Genomic DNA, 16,943 nt, shown 5'->3' on the forward strand with positions numbered 1-16,943 from the left:
TTTATTATTAGAAATTTATTTGGTAGCGGCAATGCCATTTATCATAGTTCCAATATAGAGCAAGACACCGATGTGCTGCAAAGAGAGTTTATACCTGTTGTTTATTTTACAATCATTTTTCCTACCCGGCCGGAAGTGGTCCGCTTGCTACTGTGAGTCATCAGCAGGCTCTGTAACGTTAGCCTCGGGAGTCGGGTTTATCGCTGGGGAAAAGACCTCTAGCCGCCGGGGCCGGATGAAACACGCCCTATTAACAGGTTATGTTTGTTTCTAAGTGATTAATATGTTTCTCCGCAAACGCGGCGATGTTTTGCGAGACACTGGTTCTGCATGAGCGTCACTGCCCCCAGAAAGCAGGCCCGCCCACAACACTCATGATTGGTTCTCCGATGCAAGGCTTCCAACAGCGCCACCTAACGTTATGCAAAGATTTAAATAGTAATATTCTCAGTCTTACAGGAGTGAAACGGATTAAGACTGAGGGCTGAGTCTAATCTTGATGCTGCTCCTAGCTACAATCCTGGCTCTGGTCCGGACGGACTAACCTGCTCTGTGCAGCTTCATATGGTCCGGACGGACTAACCTGCTCGGTCCAGCTTCATATGGTCCGGACGGACTAACCTGCTCGGTCCAGCTTCACTTGGGGTTGCAACAGGACGTGGAGCAGCTTCCTCTGGCGGAGGATCTCCTGCTCTGGCCGCTGAACTTTGTCTTCGTACTCCGCCACGGTTTTCTCAAACAGCCCGGAGATCTCCTGCGCAGCCGCAGTTAGCCGCTCGGTGAGCAGCGCTCTCAGCTTCGTTTCTTTTTCTTTTTCTAGCAGCAGCAGAAAGTCTTCAGCAGCGGCGCTGATCCGCTCCTGAACACACAGCCTCAGCAGCTGACCGGCCCCCAAGACAAACATTTCGCTCGGCTTCAGCTTTAGACCTGCAGCGGAAAGTAAATGGAGCAGGTGGTGTTGTGCGATTCAAACTCGGAAGTACTTTCAAGTTAACCGCAGCAACAACAAAAAGTAACCAATGGTATTAAAAACACTAATAACTAATGGAAAGGTAGTAGTTCAGTAATGATTCAGTACTCATGAACTACTGGGTATGATGCATCACTTTACAATAAGGTACACAAAAAGAGTAACTAATGGGCAGGTAATTATTAAGTAATGATTCAGTACTCACAAACTACCCAGTATGATGCATCACTTTACAATAAGGTACACAAAAAGAGTAACTAATGGGCAGGAAATTATTAAGCAATGATTAACTAATGATTAATTACTATACTCACAAACTGACCATTAACTAATGAGTAATTACTCTACTAAGGAACTGACAACTAATCATTAACTAATGGTTAACTACTATACTCACACAGTTACTTTAACTCATGATTAACTAAGTATTAACTACTTTACTCAGAACTGACTTTAACTAATCATTAATTAATGATTGATTAAAGGCCATTAGCTAATCATTAACTAAAAGTTAGTTTCTCATTAGTTTACTAGTAACTGCTGTGTACCATATTGTGAAGTGTTACCGATTATCATGCTGAAGCCAAATTTGCGTTCCCATAAACTTTTGTTAACCACAGACCTTATGTTATGCATTTAAGTGAATTCCCAATTCTAATAACCCATTCACTTTTTCCCTGACGAACCCGGAAGTATGCTTCATGACTCATTCCTGCGGTTCTCTATTCTAGTTTTATTTTGAAAAGCTGTGAACGGAGGTCATCCCTTATCGTGTGTAACTTGACGCTGCTCCTATGGTCCGGACGCACTAACCTGCTCTGTGCTTTTGGGGTTTTAACAGGGCATGGATCAGCTGCTCACTCTGGCGGCGGGTCTCCTGCTCTGGCCGATGAACATGGTCTTCGTACTCCGCCACGGTTTTCTCCAACAGCCCGGAAATCTCCTGCGCAGCCGCAGTTAGCCGCTCGGTGAGCAGCGCTCTCAGCTCCGTTTCTTCTCCTTTTTCCAGCAGCAGCAGAAAGTCTTCAGCAGCGGCGCTGATCCGCTCCTGTACACACAGCCTCAGCAACTGACCAGCCCCCAAGACAAACATGTCACTCCCTCCGTTACTGCACATTTTCCTGCGTTCTGCTTTAGCCGGCTTTAGCACTTTAGCCTTTCTTCCTTCTGCCAGACAAAGACACCGCAAGAAAATAGGCTATTAAACACAGCTGCTCAGGCTCCTCCTTCTTCCTCTCTCGGGGCTAAACGGAGCATTGGCTCCACGTTATATATTTGTGATCATATCATCCATACGAGTCTTCTGTCGATATCCAATCCAAACAAACAAACAAACAAACAGCCTGAGCCCACTACAGAATGGATCGACCAATCATATTCATTCAGAAAATCTGATACACTGCCTTTAGCGCCCTCTTTTGTGTTGGAGTGGTACTACCACTTCACTCAGATCAAAATAATTAAGTCCGTGGAATAAACAGTGGGACTGTTGCACTCTAGTCTATTAGCACCGTCCATGCCACTTTCCAAAATACATGTAGCTAGGCTAGCTCTGCCAACCCAGCCATCTTCAAACTGTGAGCTGTACAGTGGAAGCTCTCCGCATATTAATGAGTGTGCTCATCTAACAATTGCCTTTTGGATTCAGCCTAATCTCGCCTCTACTCTCATTTCACATATGAAACGCTTTAGCCTAGCTATAGATGAATAGTACAACAGTCTGAAGCACTATAAGCCTCACAGTATTAACGCTCACAATGATTACAAATATTTGTCAAAATAAATATCAACAAAGTTTTGTATGCCAACTGTACATGTAGCCTATATTACCTACTATACCTACCTACCTGCCTACTTACCTACCTACCTACACCTACCTGAAGATGGCCCGTTAATACGTGTAGACAGTGTAAGTTAGTCCAAAAGGTCTGTTCTGTTCTTGCACAAAATAGATCAATTCAAGCACTTTCAATGACGCACGTCTATTTATGTCTATTTTCAAAAATGTTCAAGTCCATGATTTTTTTCAAATTCAAAAACTTTCAAGGAATGATACTGTAGCGGTTCAGGTAATCCAGGTATTACCTGTAATGTGATGTGCAATAGAAGTGTCTAGATTGCAGCTAGGAACTAATGTGTGTGGGTGTGTTCCTATAGGGGGAAGGGGGTATATAGGACCAGCGGCCGCGGGCCGGATGTCAGTCTAGTTCTGTGAGCGAGCTAGAGCGGGTGTCATGTGTAGAGCTAGCAGAGAAGCTAGCTGCTAGGAGCTGAATGAGCCTGTCAATAAAGAACCTGTACCAACTACAACTCTCCGGTTCCTTGGCGGATACACGATCGTTACAATACGTTTGTCTCGTGATCGGTTCAAACACATCGGTCACCTGTTGATGCAGAATGGATTTTAAACAACCAAAAAGGTGAAGAATGAGCCATTGAGATCAAAGCAGCAGCCAGGAGTCTGGAAGTCATCTTAAATGAATGTATTTACATATATCTTTGCAAAGAGGGGCAATCTTGTACATCCATCGTCCAATGCATATACAGGCTTACACAATCAGAATCATTTATATGTGACATAAGACATTATCTACATCCTTAATTCAATGCCACTATTACACCTGTTTATACTGGTACAGTGGCATAACAAAAAAAAATCAAAAGACAAACTCCAAAAAGCCCAAAACAAACTCATGAGGGTCATCCTTGGCCTCAGTCCAAGAACGCACATTGGCCCATCCCACTTCAAAGAGTTGAATTGGCTCCCAGTTGAAAGCAGAGTCCAACAGTTGAAACTTGTCAGGGTTTATAAAATATTACAGGACCGTTGCCCCGACTATTTCAACAAGTACTTCCAATATGTCCGGGACATCCATAGCCGGAACACAAGAGCCAGTGTAGCAGATCTGAAATTGCCTAATCTGAAGAGCAAAGTAGGAAGAAGCACGTTCCTCTATTCTGGGAGGGAAGAGTGGAACAAAATCCCCAACGAAATCAGGCTGGCCAATTCCCTCAATAGTTTTAAAAACCTTCTGAAAAAATAATTGATAAGTAAACTAGGATAAAATATGATTCGAGTCCCCCTGTGTTTTATGGTATGTTTGTTTTAATCTCAAGTTCCTTTTATCCTTTGTCTGATTTGTATTGTTTTATTTGATGCTACTGTATTACTGTGTGTCATGTTCTTAAGATCAGGGACCATGATGGAAATAAGTGTATTACACTTTTCATGTTATCCCTTGGATGTTTGTCTGCATTATCCATAATACAATTCATTCATTCATTCATTCATTCATAATCAGGGTTTAGATTAGACATGTTTTGACTACACACAAAAGCAAAACAGGAGGGCAAATGACCCTGTACACCAGTGATAGTCAACTTGCGGCCCGCGACAGTGTGCAGTGGCCCTCCCGACCATTTTCATTTCACGTTAGTTTTCATTGTGAATTAGAATCTAATTCACAATCAAAACTAACATGAAATAAAGTTTGACTGAGCTCCAGCTAAATTGTCAAATACCGCGGTCTGCTCGCGACCCAGGCACTTATGTATGTACTTAACCTAACTAACTTAACCTAACTAACTATCCGGTGTGCACAACATTGTCAGACTAAACTCCGGCTGACACCCCAAAAACCTACAATCCGCTACAGAAAAATGTATATTGATTGTTTATTAACTGGCCCCTGGCCTTCTATCATTTCACGAAAGTGGCCCCCGGGCAAAGCAAGTTGAGTATCCCTGCTGTACACAGTGCATAGACAGAGTGAGAGAGAAAGAGAGAAAGAGAGAGTGTGTGAAAGCACTAGTACTCAACAACTAACTGAAATGAAAACGTATGTGAGTGCATTAAACTATTGATTATCTAAATAAAAAGGCGAATGTGACTTAAACTTTCTATATCACTAGTGATTGCTTCAGGGAAATCTAGACTGAATAATGGAGTGATAATGATGGCCGTTCAGTCTGAATATCAGGCTACATACTAAAGGGCAAATAGACTGGAAAAGGGGGTTTGGGTTTCCTCCTGAACGACGGACTATCGTGATGTGTCTCTATTGTGGTGTTACTGCTGAACACATCAGCTCAACCAGCAGCTCTGCAGCTTCACCAGCTGCTGCTCTCGCCACTGCACGCATGGCTTTTGACCTGCGACACCTGATTAAAACCTCTGCCGCAAACATATCTGCTGCTGCTCGCGCCACAACACTTGTGGCTTTTGACATGTGACATCCGATTAAAACTTCTCCCGCAAACGCCGCACCTGAACGGTTTCTCTCCCGTGTGGATCATCAGGTGTCTCTTCACGTCTTCCTTACGACCAAACGTTTTACCACAGACTGAACAACTAAATGGTTTTGCCCCCGTGTGGACTATCATGTGTCTCTTCCAGTGTGCTTGATTGGGGAAGCTTTTATTGCAGACTGAGCAAGTAAAGGGTTTCTTTCCCATATGGACTCTTATGTGGTTCTGCAAATGAAACTTCCTCTCAAATCGTTGACCACAAAATTGGCAACGAAGGTGTTTCTCCCCAATAGAAGATGTTTTATGACTTGACAGGACTTCCTTGTTGTCCAGTGAGTCTAAACCTGAATGAGGTTCTCTAATCTCCTTACAATCGTCATCAATATCTTCCGTTTCAGGAACAGTCACAGGAACAGTGAAGATAGTGAATGGGAACTCAGTGATATGGGCCTCCTCCGGCCGTTGAAGGTGCTCTCCCTCTTGTCTGGTCCAGAGTTCCTCCTGTTCCTCTTTAATGTGTGTGGGCTCTGAGTCCTCCTGAAGCTGCTCTCCCTCCTGACTGGTCCAGAGTTCCTCCTGTTCCTCTTTAATGTGTGTCGGCTCTGGGTCCTCCTGAAGCTGCTCTCCCTCTTGACTGGTCCAGAGTTCCTCCTGTTCCACTTTGATGTGTGGGGACGCTGGGCCCTCCTGGTCCAGACTGCGTGGGGTCTGAGTGCTCCGGTCCAGGTTGTAGCTCCACTCCTGCTGCTCAGGGGGGACCTCTTCTATACTGACCAACAGCTGCTGGACGTCTGGAGGCACAGCTGAAATACAGACATATTCACATTAAGGAAAACTGACCTAAAATCAAACTTAACGTCTGTATGGATGCAGACATGGCCAACTGTGCCTGTATGGATGCCTGACCACACGGGGGCTCGAACCTGCAACCCTTGTGTTGGTAGGCAGGGAATCTAGTACCGCTGCACTACCCGGACGCCCGCAAATATCACAACGTGTGTGAGTAACATTGAAAATGTCACCAACCTTTTGTGTGTAACCGCACTTCAGGATTTAAAACGGCGTCCAGTAGCTGTCGTTGTCTGTCTATCTCCTCTTTTGAACGAGAAGCTTCCTCCTCGTACTCTGCTATCATTCTCTCAAACAGGCCAAATATCTCTTCAGCAGCCGCAGTCAGTCGCTGCTTCACCACCGCTCTCAGCTTCTGTGCTTTAGTCATCTTCACACAGCGAGAGGAACTTTCCTTATGAACTCTTTACTGACAAAATGTCCTTCAAAGACCAGCTCCAATGTAGCTTCACAGCTAAACCATTCCTCTCAGTCTATAAGAGAGAGGAGCTTCTTCTTCTTCTTCTTGCTCTCAGAGCTAAACAGAGCCTTGTCTCCAATTTATATATTTGTGATATTATTATTATCCACAGAGTCTTCTGTTGTTCAATTAAAGTTATAAACTATACTAATTAAAGGAAAAATTGGTAAATAGGCCTCCTCTCAAGAATATTCTCATACACCGGCCACCATCTTGTGCAAAATCACAAGGCCAGTGTTGCCAGATCTCATGAGAGAAACAAGAAACCAGGTCTATGGAAACAAGCCCAAAATAAGTGACTTTCAGCACAATGACCACAAGAGGGAGCCAAAGCTCTATATTTAAACTAGGTGTCATTGACCAAGTGAAATGATCCCAGATAAGCCTGTATCAGTAGCCGACAAAAGACCCGTTTACATTTGATGGAACAGATTTTTCCATTATGAATCCGTTACTCAAGTATAACATTTCAAATGTATATATATATTTAGAGATCTATGGAAAAGTATTATAGATAGATAGATTTATTTGATGATCCGTTTAAAAAAAAATGCCATACATTAAATGTACATGCAATTCCCAAAAAAAGGCATCAAGGATAACACAAAAAGTAGATAAAAACTTAATTCCGTTGTGGTCCTTGGTCTTAGACATACAGTACATTAAATATACAGACATTGCACCACACATACTGTAGTTTCATAATAAAATCTGGCTATCTAGTACTAAAACATTACAGCATCACAAAAGAAGACTAATTAATACAACACGCCATTTCTGCCTAGTCCCTTACTCAGGAACCCTATCTAGCAGCCACCTCTTAAGTTGAACTTTAAAGGTGCTTTGACTTGAGGCCTCCTTAATATCCAGTGGGAGCAGATTCCATTCACTGGGCCCTTGGAAAGCAAAGGAATATTGGCCAATTTTCAGTTTGCACCTAACTGACAGTAGGTTGGCTGGGCTAGCTCTGGTGCTGTGGCTGTGTGCTTCTCCTACTCTGGTGAGGTAGTTTGTGAGGCTAGCTCTGGTGCTGTGGCTGTGTGCTTCTCCTACTCTGGTGAGGTAGTTTGTGAGGCTAGCTCTGGTGCCGTGGCTGTGTGCTTCTCCTACTCTGGTGAGGTAGTTTGTGAGGCTAGCTCTGGTGCTGTGGCTGTGTGCTTCTCCTACTCTGGTGAGGTAGTTTGTGAGGCTAGCTCTGGTGCTGTGGCTGTGTGCTTCTCCTACTCTGGTGAGGTAGTTTGTGAGGCTAGCTCTGGTGCCGTGGCTGTGTGCTTCTCCTACTCTGGTGAGGTAGTTTGTGAGGCTAGCTCTGGTGCTGTGGCTGTGTGCTTCTCCTACTCTGGTGAGGTAGTTTGTGAGGCTAGCTCTGGTGCCGTGGCTGTGTGCTTCTCCTACTCTGGTGAGGTAGTTTGTGAGGCTAGCTCTGGTGCTGTGGCTGTGTGCTTCTCCTACTCTGGTGAGGTAGTTTGTGAGGCTAGCTCTGGTGCCGTGGCTGTGTGCTTCTCCTACTCTGGTGAGGTAGTTTGTGAGGCTAGCTCTGGTGCCGTGGCTGTGTGCTTCTCCTACTCTGGTGAGGTAGTTTGTGAGGCTAGCTCTGGTGCTGTGGCTGTGTGCTTCTCCTACTCTGGTGAGGTAGTTTGTGAGGCTAGCTCTGGTGCTGTGGCTGTGTGCTTCTCCTACTCTGGTGAGGTAGTTTGTGAGGCTAGCTCTGGTGCTGTGGCTGTGTGCTTCTCCTACTCTGGTGAGGTAGTTTGTGAGGCTAGCTCTGGTGCCGTGGCTGTGTGCTTCTCCTACTCTGGTGAGGTAGTTTGTGAGGTATACTGGGGCTCTATCCATGACTCTCTTATGGACCATTGTAAGTGTAATCTGTGCCACCCTGGCCTCCACAGGTAGCCAGTTTAATTCTTGTAGTTGGTTCCTGCCCACGTGGTCACGTGGACCGCAACCCAAAACCACCCTGACCAGCTTGTTCTGAGTTACCTGGAGTTTTTGTTTACTACCCTTTGTCAGCCCGCTGTACCATGCCAAAGAGCCATAATCAAGGTGAGGCTGCACAAGGCTATTTGCTAATAGCCTAATGCTGTCTCTGTCTAAATATGGGGTTAATATTTGTATACAGTAACTCTAATTTACAAGCATGTCTCAGAGGGCTTTACAGAGAATTAGTCTAGCTAAGTCTAGCTAAGCACTATCAAGAACCTGGATTGAACCATCTTATATGAGAGAGATGGAGGGGGGACAAGGGGGGGAGAGAGGGGGAGGGAGGGAGAGCACAACAAACAGGGTATACTGGGGGCAATACGGTTGAAATCAATATCACGACTGACATGACACTGTCATAACCATGACATAACACTGTCATAACCATGACATGACACTGTCATAACCATGACATAACACCTGTCATAACCATGACATAACACCTGTCATGAACATGAAGGAGGCTTTATGAATGTTTATGACTGTTGTCATTAAGTGTCATTCGGTAAATGATGTCTTTGTTAATGCAATCATGTTGACATTGTTTGAGATGTATGTTGTGACAACTTGACATAACCGAGACAACATAACATGTCATAAACATGACATAGCAGGCATTAAGATGTCATCACATGTTGTTACACTGTCAAATGAGTTTATAACTATGCCATGAGTGTTTTCCTTGACCTCGACTACAGTGGTACAATTTGAACTCTTCATTAAGATGTCTATAAGTGTAATTACGCTGTCTTGTTTAATGTCACATTGTCATAACAGAGACATTGACGGGTAATAAAAAGTGTAATTTGGAGACGTAAATATTGTGATTGTATTATTATTGAGAAACAGGCAAAAGATAGAATGGCTGAAAGCTTTCTGGAACAACAAAGTCTGAAATGAGTAGTGCAGAGCTGTGCTGCTGTTTTTTTTTATTTTAGATTTCCTGCTGAGGAGCATGCCTTTAACCCTTGTTATTTAATGTATGTTAGGAGGACCTGGTGTAGGTCAGGTCAGGTGTGACCTGGTCTAGGTCAGGTGTGACCTGGTGTAGATCAGGTGTAGGTCAGGTGTGACCTGGTGTAGGCCAGGTCAGGTGTGACCTGGTGTAGGTCAGGTCAGGTGTGACCTGGTGTAGGTCAGGTTAGGTGTGACCTGGTGTAGGTCAGGTCAGGTGTGACCTGGTGTAGGTCAGGTTAGGTGTGACTTGGTGTAGGTCAGGTGTGACCTGGTGTAGGTCAGGCCACAACATATCGAGTAGACATGGAGAGCCGGTAAAAATGCAAAAAGTTGAGCATTTTTTAATGCTACAATATTATGAATATTTGCATACATTGAAATAGCACAAAATAGAGGAAGTGGATGACATGTATGTGGTCGGTGGAAGTGTGTGAAGCTGGGCTTCAGGGTGAACTAGGGCCAAACAGAAGAATAAAGGAAGAAATGTAACCACACAAACACAATGCTAAACAATCCCCAAAGTTAAAGAAAATAACCAAATAACCAAAGGGCATTTAAAAACCGTAAAGGGACAGCTCACCCTAAAATCCAAAATCCATATTTTTCCTCTCACCTGTAGTGTTATGTATCCATCTATATCGTTTTGTGTTAGTTGCCTGAGTTTTGGAGATATTGACTATATGACGATATGTCTGCCTCTCTCCAATACAATGGAACTGGATGGCACTCGGCTTGTGATGCTCGAAGCACCAACAAAATCCATTTGAAAAACTCAACAGTAATTGTCTCTTTCCAGAAATCATGACCTGGTTACTCAAGATAATGCACAGACTTTGTGGCGAGCCGTTTCATGTAGGAACTATTTTCTTTTCAGTCTCATGTAGGAACTAGCTTGAAGCTAGCGGGTGTAGTTCGGTCAAAAGAAAATTGTTCCTCCATGAAACTGCTCATAACAAGGTCTGTGGATGATCTTGAGTAACGGGGTCATGATTTCTGGAAAAATACATTGCTGTTGAGTTGATCAAATTTATTTATTTGGCACTTTGAGCACCACAAGCCGAGTGCCATCCAGTTCCATTGTATTGGAGAGAAGGCAGACAGCTCCAAAACTCAGGCAACTAACACAAAACGATATACCGGTAGATGGATAAATAGCACTACAGGTGAGAGGGAATATATGTATTTTGGATTTTAGGGTGAGCTGTTCCTTTAACTCTCCAAGCTAACAAAAACAGGAGAAAACAAAAGTCAAAAGAAAATGGCAGTTAATCCCTACTGCTTCATGCTAAACGAACCTAGATATACAGTATAGCACACAGGCTAACATGGACAGAGCTATTTACAAGGTGTAAAGTGCAGGGTACCGTTAGCACTAGCACATTGGGTTGAAGGTGATGTGTGGCCAGGCAAGACATGGACGGTCAGGCTGCCATTGTAAATAAAACAGAAACTGTTTGGTAAATAGAATTTGTTCTTAATTGACTGGCGTGGTTAGGGTTAAATAAAACAAATAAAATTGATGACAATAATGATCACCAGCATCATCAAGACCTTTATTTATTACATGTTTCAAACAGAAATGTATATTGTGATAAACAAGTGATTTCTTGCCAGTCCAAGTCAAGTCTCAAGTCTCTCGTGGATGAACGTTCTATCATCTGCTGCATGCCATCCGGCCTTCTTAGAACACTGCATAGCTAAACTAAGGAATTCAAAGCATGTACTGTATTCTCATCACTCCTTATCTATTAGCATAGTATCAACATTGATTAGTTGAAATGATTATTAGTAGACATGTAATGTATTACAATTATTATACCTGCTTTAAGAAAAAAATAATAATACATGTGTATGGGAAGAGTAACAGCACTATAACTCACCAATACAAGTCAAATTACAATGTAAACTAACAATGAATGAGTACATTGAATTAAACCAGACAGAATGATTTTTATATCAATAGACAGTACGACAATATTGATGTTCATCTCAATTGAACAATTGGAATCCAGGATACTATAAGATACAAACATGTCATTTTGAAATAATATTCTCTCATTTGTTGATCTCATTTTGAGACCATTGATTTAGCATTTTGTCATTTATTTAGAACAGAATTGTGTCTGACAATCACTCGCCTGTTCCCATAATTGACTGTGTTCATGGATTTGTGGGTTATGATCTATACAATGTTTATATCTTGTATGACTGTTTGTGTTGCTCCATGAGTGAATGACTGACTGACTGATTTTTGTGGTATCCTCGTCTATGTTTACTGTATATTTTACTGCCTTTTACTGTACTTTGCTTTTAACAGGTGTTTTTAATAACATCTAGGGATGGGCGCCTAGCGGCCGCTACAAGTACTGCGATACATGTCATCAGATGTTGAGAAATGTTATATGCTGTGTAACTGTCCCTATATAAATAAATAATATAAATTAATGATCTGAAAAACAATAATATTGAATTGTTATGTTGACTCTTGTTTGTTCAAGGTTCATTTTTCACCAAAACGGTCTTTGACCACAAAATTCATATTTAAATGTTTTTTTCTCCTCTGTGGACAACCGTGGTTATGCAATTTATACATTTATGACGTCACATGGTGGACCACCATGTGTGTCTTCAAGTGTCCTTTATAACCAAAACCTCTACCGCAGATGGAGCATGTGAATGGTTTCTCTCCAGTGTGGACTACCCTGTGTTTGTTCAAGCTTTCCTTTTGACTAAAACCTTTCGCACAGACGGAGCAAGTGAATGGCTTCTCTCCTGTGTGGAGCAACATGTGTGTCCTCAAGTTTCCCTGTTGAGTGAAACCTTTACCGCAGACTGCGCAAGTAAATGGTTTCTCTCCTGTGTGGACTCTCATGTGATTGTTAAAATTCCCATTGTCACGAAAAGCTTTACTACAGAACAAGCAAATGAATGGTTTTTCGCCTGGGTGGACTGCCAGCATGTGTTTCCTTACTTCTTCCCTGGTACAAAAACCATCCCCACAGACTGCGCACGTAAACCGCTCCTTCCCTGTGTGGAGTCTCATGTGTTGTTTCAAGTCTCCTTTACGACCAAAACTTTTATCACAGATCGAGCAATGAAATGCTTTCTCTCCTGTGTGGATTAACATGTGTTGATTCAAGGTGGCTTTTTGACCAAAGCCGTTACCGCAGACCGAGCAACGGAATGGCTTCTCTCCTGTGTGCGTTCTCATGTGAGCCTTCACGTCTCCTTTACGACCAAAACCTCGATGACAAATTGAGCAATGAAATGCTTTCTCTCCTGTGTGGACTCTCAAGTGCCTGTTCAAGTTGTCCCGTTGACTAAAATTTTTACCACAGACTGAGCAATTAAATGGCTTCTCCCCTGTGTGGATCCTCATGTGTCTGTTCAAGTCGCCGCTATGAACAAATCTTTTATTACAAACTGTGCAAATGGACTGTTTCTTCCTACGTGCTCCACTCTTTTTCTGTGAGTCTAAACCTGACTGAGCGTCACTAGTTTCACTCCAACCACCGTCAGAATCCTGCATCTCAGTTTCAGAAGAGTCTGAAGTCTTGCCAGCACTAGTTGGTTGGACATGACTAGCTGGATCTAGGATCGCTGGGTCTGATACTCCACAGTCCTCTCCTCCAGCGTCTGTTGTCATCTGTTCAGTTGAGCTGCAGGCTAGAGCTCTGTTCTCCTCAATTTGGCTCTCTTCATCATCTTCACACCTCACAGAGTCAGAGGTGGTGGATGGGTTGGTGATATCAGCCTCCTCTGGCCCTTGAGGCTGCTCTCCCTCCTGTCTGGTCCAGAGTTCCTCCTGTTCCTCTTTAATGTGTGGGGTCTGAGTGCTCTGGTCCAGGTTGTAGCTCCAGTCCTGCTGCTCAGGGGGAACATCTTCTATACTGACCAACAGCTGCATATGAGGACACTCCAGACTGGAGCTCCACTGCTGCTGCTCCGGGGTGACCTCTTCTATACTGACCAACAGCTGCTGGACATCTGAAGGTACAGCTGAAATAGACATATTCACGTTAAGGACAACTGACCTAAAGTCAAACTAAACTTGTCACCATTACTTCATGTTAATATGGTCAACGATGCCACCTTTGCGGGATGGAAACAGCCCCATATGACAATGAGGTGCAGACTCCTAAATTATATATATTTTTCCTGTAAAGCTACACATTTTCTCAGCCACAAGCAGTGTTGTAGTACGGATTCTGATAGGGATGGGGCCGATCCGATCCAATATCGGGTGCCGATATTGGCACTAATTCACGGATCGGATCGGATGCGATTTTTCTTTTTTTGCAATTCCAGCGCGGGCCTGGCCGTAATTTGCCCATGTATAATAGTATCCTTCTTTGCCTTGTATATTTTCTTAATTTTGTCTTAATTTTGCTTTTTGCAAGGTATATTTTAAAAAAAAACTTTAATTGGCCAAATCTTTGCCTATACTGTATATTCAAGAAAAATATTGGTATCGGCATAATATCTGTATCGGCAGATATCCAAATTCAGGTATCGGAATCGGATCGGAAGCGAAAAAATGTGGATTGGTGCATCCCTAGATTGTGAGTCCTGGAGCCATTTTCAGGACTCATGAGTGACTCGACTTGGACTCGAGCACAGATGACTTGGACTCGAGCATTCATACATTCAGACTCGGAAGTGGGTGTAGGAAATAAAAAAATAATGAATTTAAATGAAAATATTTAAACTGGCATTTACACAATTTTGGGGGCACTTAAAAAACGTAATTACTACATAACGTTGCTGAAGAGAAGCGTAGTGTGAGGAACAGCACTGTTTTTGTAAGTGTGGTCTTCCTCTTTTTCTGGCAACCAGCTTGCAGGTGCTGAGTGTGTGTTAGAGATGGAAATGGAAATTAAATGAAAATAATTTGGGGGCAATTGTTGCCCCTGGATCATGGTTTTAAGGGGCATTCTGAGATTTCTTGGGGCATTTTTGCTCTTGCCCCTGGCTAAATTCCTACACTGGATGAGTACTCGGACTTGTTGAATAAAGAAATTAAATGGTGACTGAAGAATCTACCACTATACTACACGGGCGCCTGGTTCTCTGTATAGTTTTGATTGACTCCATGCATTCTTGCAGCTCTTGCCCATGTAAGTCTACTTATTACTTTAATTTGCCATAGGAAATAAGGCTAGTTAATACCCGCTCAATCTTATTTGACGATACGTATTATCCTGGGGCTTGGTTAAATGCATATGCCACTAGGGATGGGTATCGGTAGGATTTTATCGATATCGGTACCGATACTTATCGATACTCTTACCGATACTACTCTCCATAATTTGGTTAAAAAAAGTAAAGACATGACGTGAAAATATGTGAAAAGTTATTTTGTTATTAACTTTTTTGCAGAAATAATATATTCACCATTGTGAATGTGGTCATTAATAAATCTAGGCCACCTATGTCATAGAAATTGGAGTCCTATTAGTATTACAAGAGAAAACTGAGAAAATGGCTGTAGTTCACTCTAAGGGGGAATCCTCCTACAACAACCAGAATGCATTGCGCTGGCCTGACTTTCACTTCAGTGACAGAGCAAACCAACATTATCTACTGAGCGTTATTTTCATTCATACCATTATTCAAACAGCACAACTGAACTAACGTTGTTTACTGGCTCCTATCCAAGGTTTGTCCTATTTACTGGAACAGTTGGAACATTTCCATTGCATGAGAAGATGCAGGATGTAACGATTGTTCCAGGTATGTTGTAGAAAATGTAAGTTCCATTGGATGAGCCAATGGAACTAAAATGTTCTACAACAAGGTATTAGTCGGTTTCCCAAGTGTTGCTATAGGTAAACAGTAGGGATGCTAGGGATGGGCGCGAGTACTCGGGTACTCGAGCACTCGTTCATAACGTCAGTATTCGAGTAACGTTTCTGCTGTTCGGGTACTCGCCCCACTCCCCACCCATTTAAAAATGGTCTAAGATATACGCACGCATCGTCATGTGGATCTGGCAGCATGAACTGCACGGGCGTCAAGTCAGCCAGAATGTACAAGTACGTCATCCGCTTTGTTGCTTTCAAAATAAAACGCTTATTGTAACGTAACCTTATTTATTTTGAGTAATGCGTTACAACCACAGTTTCACGCCATATAACATCACAACGAGTATTTTGATACAAGGTTTGCTGCTTCATTCGTTGAAATACTTTTTCTCCTCCAACGTGCATCAATAAGCTATTTACTTTTGTTTAAGTAACATTATTTTTGAAAGTTTTAACCGGAAGTTTTCCAGCTCATCCCGAAAATGGTGGCTGGAGATATGCTCCCGCACGCTTCTTCACAGCGCACGCCCGATAAAACTCATTCAAAACATTGCACTAGTTTACTGACTACACTGTCGTTTCCCATAACGTTAGTCACAAGAAATGTGGAGAAAGAATCACTTTTTGGGAGAAAATCGCTTCATGGTGATTGGTGATCACTATTCAGCTGCAGCTGTAACGTTAATCACACTGGTCAGTTTTCACTTTTTGGCAGAACACCGGACCTTGTAATCCGTGGATTTACGTTAATGTAACAGTGATCATAAAGTAAAATGGATGATACTGGACAATAACCTGACATTGCTGGACAAGACATGGAAATGCCTTCGCTTGTTTCACAACGTGTCTGCTCCAAAGCGCTAATGCCATCCATCCAACCATCGGAGATAGGCTACTGTCTGAGGTAGGCTTTAGATGTTAGCTTAGCGTCACCCAATATCAGTCAGTTCCTCTCCTGACAAAAAATGCTCCAGGTAGCGCTTTTTCCATGCAAAAATGCAAACGTAATGTGTGAACAGCTCCCCACACAGCAGATTACCCCTGCTCAGTCATTACCATAGTAATGACACAGACCCCCTCCCCCCCGCGCGCGAGTGCTCGAGCACTCGTCCGTAATAGAAGGAGAGTACTCGACTATTTAAATTGCTTAAAATGCCCATCCCTAAGGGATGCACACAATTAATCGAAGCTCGATTACTCGCTCGTTAAGGATTTACTCGAGCATGTGAAAATTTACTCAAAAAACAAAAAGCAACGTGCATTCTGTCAGTAGAACGGTGTTTCAAATCATTTTTCAATGATCCTCCAGAGGGTGCAATGATATCACTGTTAACAGACTGTTCAGTGTGTATGCGAGGCTCTGTGGATGTCCCCTCAGAGTTGCCGTAGAACAGGAAGTGGGGGACTTATGTTGTTGACAGAGCCGGTGTTAACAAGTGTGCTAACGCTAGGCGCTAGCTGTCTGAGAATAAATGTGGAAACGTGTTATAACGTTACAGCCTGACTCTCGTTTATTGTTTTATTAACAAAGTGTAAGTAATAGGCGGACCCGGACACTCGGCTACATCACTATAGCCCTTTTCAGACAAGTCATAAGATGCTCTACTTGAACAGTGTTCATTCGGATAAATTGGCTGGCTCCTCTTCCTCAAACCTGGAGCAACCCACCATCAGC

The sequence above is a fragment of the Poromitra crassiceps genome, assembly GCF_964638095.1.
Source record: "Poromitra crassiceps genome assembly, chromosome: 5".
Lineage (NCBI taxonomy): Eukaryota > Metazoa > Chordata > Actinopteri > Beryciformes > Melamphaidae > Poromitra > Poromitra crassiceps.